A 6000-nucleotide genomic window follows, 5' to 3' on the forward strand; every position below is an offset into this window, starting at 1 on the left:
TAGAGTGGATGATCCTTGCAATACCTTTTGTGACTTAGCTTTAAAAGTCACACCCTGTCACTTTCCCCACAATCTCCTGGTCATATAGGACAGCCCTGATTTAGTAGGCAGGTGCCACATGAGGGCATGAATACTAATGGGGCCCTTTTCGAGGTTAGCTTTCATATGGAGTAGATTCTCCAATGCTGAATTCCATTCCTAACATCTCTAGTTATTCTCAGGATGCCAACTGAAACAACCCCCGCTCCCCACACCGCACTTACAATGCTGGAGGGAATGTAAACTGGTGCAGCCACTCTGGGAAACAGTATGGAGGTTCCTCAAAAAGTTAAAAATAGAACTACCCTATGACCCAGCAATTGCACTTCTAGGAATTTATCTAAAAGATACAAACACAGTGATTCAAAGGGGTACATGCACCCCAATGTTTATAGCAGCAATGTCCACAATAGTCAAACTATGGAAAGAGCCCAGATGTCCATCAACAGATGAATGGATAATGAAGATGTGGCATAGATATACAATGGAATATTACTCAGCCATCAAAAAGAATGGACTCTTGCCATTTGCAACCATGTAGATGGAACTAGAGGGTATTGTGCTAAGCAAAATAAGTCAGAGAAATACAAATACCATATGATCTCACTCAAATGTGGAATAAGAAACAAAACAGATGAACATAGGGGAAGGAAAGGAAAAAATAAAATTAGATGAAAACAGAGAGGGAGGCAAACCATAAGAGACTCTAAACTATAGGGAACAAACTGAGGGTTGCTTGAGGGGAGGTGGGTGGGGAGATGGGGTTATTGGGTGATGGGCATTAAGAAGGACACATGATGTAATGGGGACTGGATGTTGTATGCAACTGATGAATCACTAAATTCTACCCCTGAAACTAATAATACAGTATATGTTAACTAAGTTGAATTTAAATAAAAAATTTAAAAAAAGAAACATCTGGTTACCCATCTTTAAAGTGGGAAGCATAGCCAGTCCTGCTGCGTGCTTCTCTTAGACCAGATCCTTGAAGATGTAAACCAGCCACTCTTAAATACCTGCTTTAGTGGAAGGAGGTTGAAGCTCGAGTAATCCCAAACCAAGTGGGTATTCTAAAAATCCCCAGCTATTCATACTGGAATTATAAACCTAAATGCACACAACATCCTTCTCAGTTCCCCTATCCCATAAATTCCTCCCTTATTCCAGGCTCCTCCTCTTCTATTGCCAGAAGCCACCTTCACTCACCACAGAAAGCTGACTGCACTGAAACATATTGCAAAGTATTCAGACAACAAGATGGTCCTCATCAACTTCTGGAAAATAGATAATCAAAAATTGACTTTGTCCCTGCAGCAGATAAACTACAAGACTCATCCTTGATCCTACCTCAGGGCATTTAGACCTGCCATTCCCTCTACCTGGAAATTCTCCATGACCCTCCTCCTCCCCACTCTGAGAGCCTAGCTCCCTCCTCTCATCATTCAGGGCTCTGATCAAATGTCACCTCCTCAGAGAGGTCTTTCCCAACCAGCCTATGTAATACAAACCACCACCCTCCTAACCTGGTCAATTTCTATCCCTTTCACCTTCTTTGTTTTCTTCATACCACTTGCCACTATATGAAATCTCATTTTTCACTGTTTATGTGTATGTCTGTTTTTTCCACTTAGAATGTAAGCTCTAAAAGAACAGGAAATTTGTGCCCGGCCATGTCCCTAACAAATTGAACGGTGTCTGGTACATATTAGGCAAACAATATGTATTTGCATAATGAACAAATACATGAATGAATGAATCCTAGCAGATAGATTTGTTTATATTAGACTTTCTTTCCCCTTCAAGCTCATTCATTAATTCACTCATTCACTGAACAAATATATATTGTGTGCTAGGTGCTATTTTGTTTATAGAGTAATCAGACTAGACAAGGTCATATCCATAATCCTTTTCAATATGAGTCTCTCTATATAGACTTAATCACTGCTATTTTGGGTATGTAATTTGCTGTAAGACATCACCCTTAAAATTCCTGGAAGCCCTCCTGTCTAGTTGAGTGGACTTATCAGGAACTACCTTAATTCTTTCAACATCTCATAACCACATCCTTGATTTGATATTATCTAGACGGCATGTCTTAATTTGATCATCTTTTCCTCACTCAAGTGGCTAGAGAGGAAAAAGGTTTTATTTTTCAAATCAAGTATTGCTATATTCCCTCTAAAGTTGGCCTGCAAACTCAAAAGAGAGTCCATTTCTTCTTGTGGTAGGTTATCGTATACAGCTAGTTAAGAGCCAACTGACACTTTCAACATTCTGCCTGGAGATGCTTTGGACATGTTCAAAATTCCGCTTGATACTTTTTCTATCTTCCGCATTAGCACAGGCAACTGGCTGTTGGCTGATCAGAATGATCTTGGCTGGTGCAACTTGCTTCTGTACCAGCCACCTTTCATTCTCCAGTAGGCTAGCCAAGGCATGTTCTCATGGCAGTCAGAGACCAAAACCGAAACTAAAGCAAGAACTTTAAATCGCTTTTTATGTGGCTCAAAGCAACAATTTATCACTACCTCTCATTACTGGGCAGATTGGCTGGAACCAGCTGGGCAGTGCTCACTTGGGCTCTCTCATACAGTTGTAGTCACATGGTGGCTAGAGTCAAAGTCATCTGAAGAGTTGACTGGGCCTACATCCAAGATGGCTTAGTCACTCACATGCTCAGAGACTCAGCTAGGACAACTGGAAGCATGGGGTCTGCTCAGCAGACTAGCTTAGGCTTCTCCACACCATAGCAGTCTTAGAATAGCTGGAGATCTTACATGATAGCTGGCTTCTCCCAGAGTTTACATTCTAAGAGCTCTATATTACTTTAAAACCCTTCAAAATTACTTACACCTTTACTTCTCCACTGCATTTCTCATGTGGCAAGACGTTGGCCATGAATGGAGTGAGGGGGCTCTGCTTGCCATCTAAAACAAAGGAGCAAGTCTACCCACTGGTGGGCAGCAATTATGGAGTAACCATTCAGATGCCTGAGAGGGGTGGTGTGAACTCAGAATTGTGTATGTCTTCTTTGTTGATGAATGTGGACTTCTGAAGTTGGGGCCTCCTATTTTTAGAGTTTCTGGCACATTTGACTGGAAATCTCATATGACATCAGAACATTTGACACCTTCCTTGTTCCTCCAATATCAGAACAAATCCACTTGTCTCCTATCTTACCAAAATGACTTCATATTTCTATCTTAGCTGGAGCTTCCCTGAAAGCAGAGCCTGAGATGAGAACTTAAGAATATTTATTTCGGAGGTGACCCCAAGAGGCAGAAGGGAGAGAGTGGGGAGACTGAGATCAAAGAAGAGAAAGAGCCAAGAAAGGGGCATTGAGAAGTGAGGCACCACTGTGTGCAACTGGGCTCAGTTCCACTGGGACCTCCAAGGAGTCATAAAAAATACCTCCTGGAGCTGTCCATCCAAAGGATGGACATTTATCCAGTCAGGCTTTTATCCACGAGCTTCCCCTCATTGGAGGTTGCCCCTGCAAGGCTCACTGTGTACACAGGTGCAGGCAGAGAGAGAGCGAGCCTGGCCTGGGAGAAGCCTTGGGGCAGAAAGCGGAAGGGCCTAGGCTGTGGCAAGATGCCGTCAGCTCAAGTGAGTCTGAGCCTGTCCAGCACTGTCCTCTGTAGCTGTGGCTGGCGGCTGTGTCCTGAGTCACTAGAGGCATCTGGGTCAGTTTCCAGCAGCCATTTTTTTTCTATCCAGAGGCAAAAGTTTTCATCTCAATTCTTGTTCTTGTAGCTCACAGGAGGCCATTTAGTCAGCTTATTGCCAAATGCCGAGGAAAGAGCCAGGAAATTCCCATCCTGATTCCATTCAATCACACTTGTTTTCCCTCTGAGAGAAATAAGTGTGTAGGGGTTTACCTTTTCTTTACCTTGAGGTACTCACACTGTTTTGGGAAGGCTTTTATTTCTGCATCACATTCTTCTCAGAAAAGGGTACGTGAGGTACAGGGAAGCCAAAGGAATAGCCCCACATGCTCCAGGGAATGAGATTAAAACTCACTCGCTCAGGGGTATCATTGTTACCTGAATCCCAGCTGGCATCCAAGATCCTCTTTACACCTGGAAGGCTGGGGAAATTACTTTGAAACTGTCTTCCCATCTCCTCTAGGCCAATTCCACTGCCACAAAGAGCCTAGAACCCTCTCCCAGACTTCTGCTAATTCTTGGGAGTTTCTGTTCTTCTAGGTCCACTGCCTCACAGGCTCCAACTTCGTGGGATGTTTTATAACACACCAATCCCAATGAGAAACTCAAGTTCGGTTTCGTTCTGACAACAAACAATTGTTCACATCCAGCATGTGTGTATTTGGTGAATTTCACTAAAGGCTGGGGAGCGCGGATCTCAAGAAGGGGGTCTCACCCCATTTCACATAGAATTCAAACACCTTATTGCTTCCTTCTGTCTCCCCCTCCCATCTTTTGCCACCACAAATAACTTTAAGAATGTCACGGGAACTCAAAAATGTTTTCCTTCTGTTACGCAGCACTGCTCACAGCAAACTTGTCCACTAGATGCTCTGAACGTCGAGGGGCTTTTAAAATTGTTCCCTGTGTCCTTATGAAAGTTTTGTTTTATTTTTAAAAACAAAGATAGTTCTCTAAGTAAGAGAAGTTTGGTGCCAGCTACTAAGGATAATATTACCCTATTCATTTCATTAGTGATGTTCACGGATGTGTTACCTGAAATTCTGGGCCTGCTGCTAAGATACTCCCACCCTCCCCACTTCCTTACTGGCTTATTTGCCAATACTCCCTCCTAGTACCACCTTTGCTTGATGATGACAGGCCATCCATACAACTCACACCTTGATGTGACCTGCAGGCTATGGTATGAGCAAAAGCAATGGAAACCATTAGTTAATTAATTATGAGAATCTACTGGAAGAATGCTAAGGTGGCTCATGGAATCCAAGAAACCAGGGAAAGCCCTAGCTCCATGAAGCCTGGGATCAGAGCTGCATGGAGCACAGAGCATAAGTCTGGAGTTTCAGAGCTATCTCTTTAAATGTCTCCCGTTAACGTGACTCTGATTGAAAGACTGCCTGTCCGTATTTGTGTATGTTCCAGATTTCAAATTCCCAGGACAGAGACTCTGATTGGCTCAGCTTGGGTACAGCATCTACATGTGGATCTCTGAACAACAGTTAAGGGCAGAAGAAAGTGAAGGCGCAGGTAGAGACATGGCCCATTTTCACAGGTGGGGTCAGGGAGGTGACCAGGGGATCGGGTGGGGTTATTGAACTAGGTTACCCCTCTCCTCCAGAAGGTCTGCTGCAGATATTCATTGATAGTCTTGATCTCATTCATACTGGGGGGGGGGGGTCCTCAGTTCTAATATCACCACCTTGAGGGGCCCAGATCCTCAAGCCTTCTTGATATTGATGGCATTGATTTTTTAAACAGAGTGTAAGCTGTGGACTCTGGGGAAATTCTAGGCTTTAAGGCTTTGAGGCTTGAGAAAGATATATTTTTTTATTTTTTAAAAGATTTTATGTATTTATTTGACACAGAGAGACACAGCAAGAGAGGGAACACAAGCAGGGGGAGTGGGAGAGGGAGAAGCAGGCTTCCTGCTGAGCCGGGAGCCCGATGCGGGGCTCGATCTCGGGACCCTGGGATCATGACCTGAGCTGAAGGCAGATGCTTAACGACTGAGCCACCCAGGCGCCCCTGAGAAACATATTCTGACTTTTTCCACCACTGCCCGGTGGGCCATGATATACCTTTGGGGGCTGTATTTCACGGCTCCTGTTGTCTTTATCCCCCTGCCCCTCCCCACCCCCACTCGTGCTCGCGCTCTCTCTCTCTCTCTCTCTCAAATAAATAAATAAATAAATAATCTTAAAAAATCAAACCAGTGATTCTAGTCTTGCTCATTTAGACTTTGGAATCGTGACACTTCTGCCACCTACTGCAGAGTACCCTAATTGCTGGTTGA

Source organism: Mirounga leonina, unplaced genomic scaffold (genome assembly GCF_011800145.1).
Source record: "Mirounga leonina isolate KUSES-001 unplaced genomic scaffold, KU_Mleo_1.0 Mir_115, whole genome shotgun sequence".
Lineage (NCBI taxonomy): Eukaryota > Metazoa > Chordata > Mammalia > Carnivora > Phocidae > Mirounga > Mirounga leonina.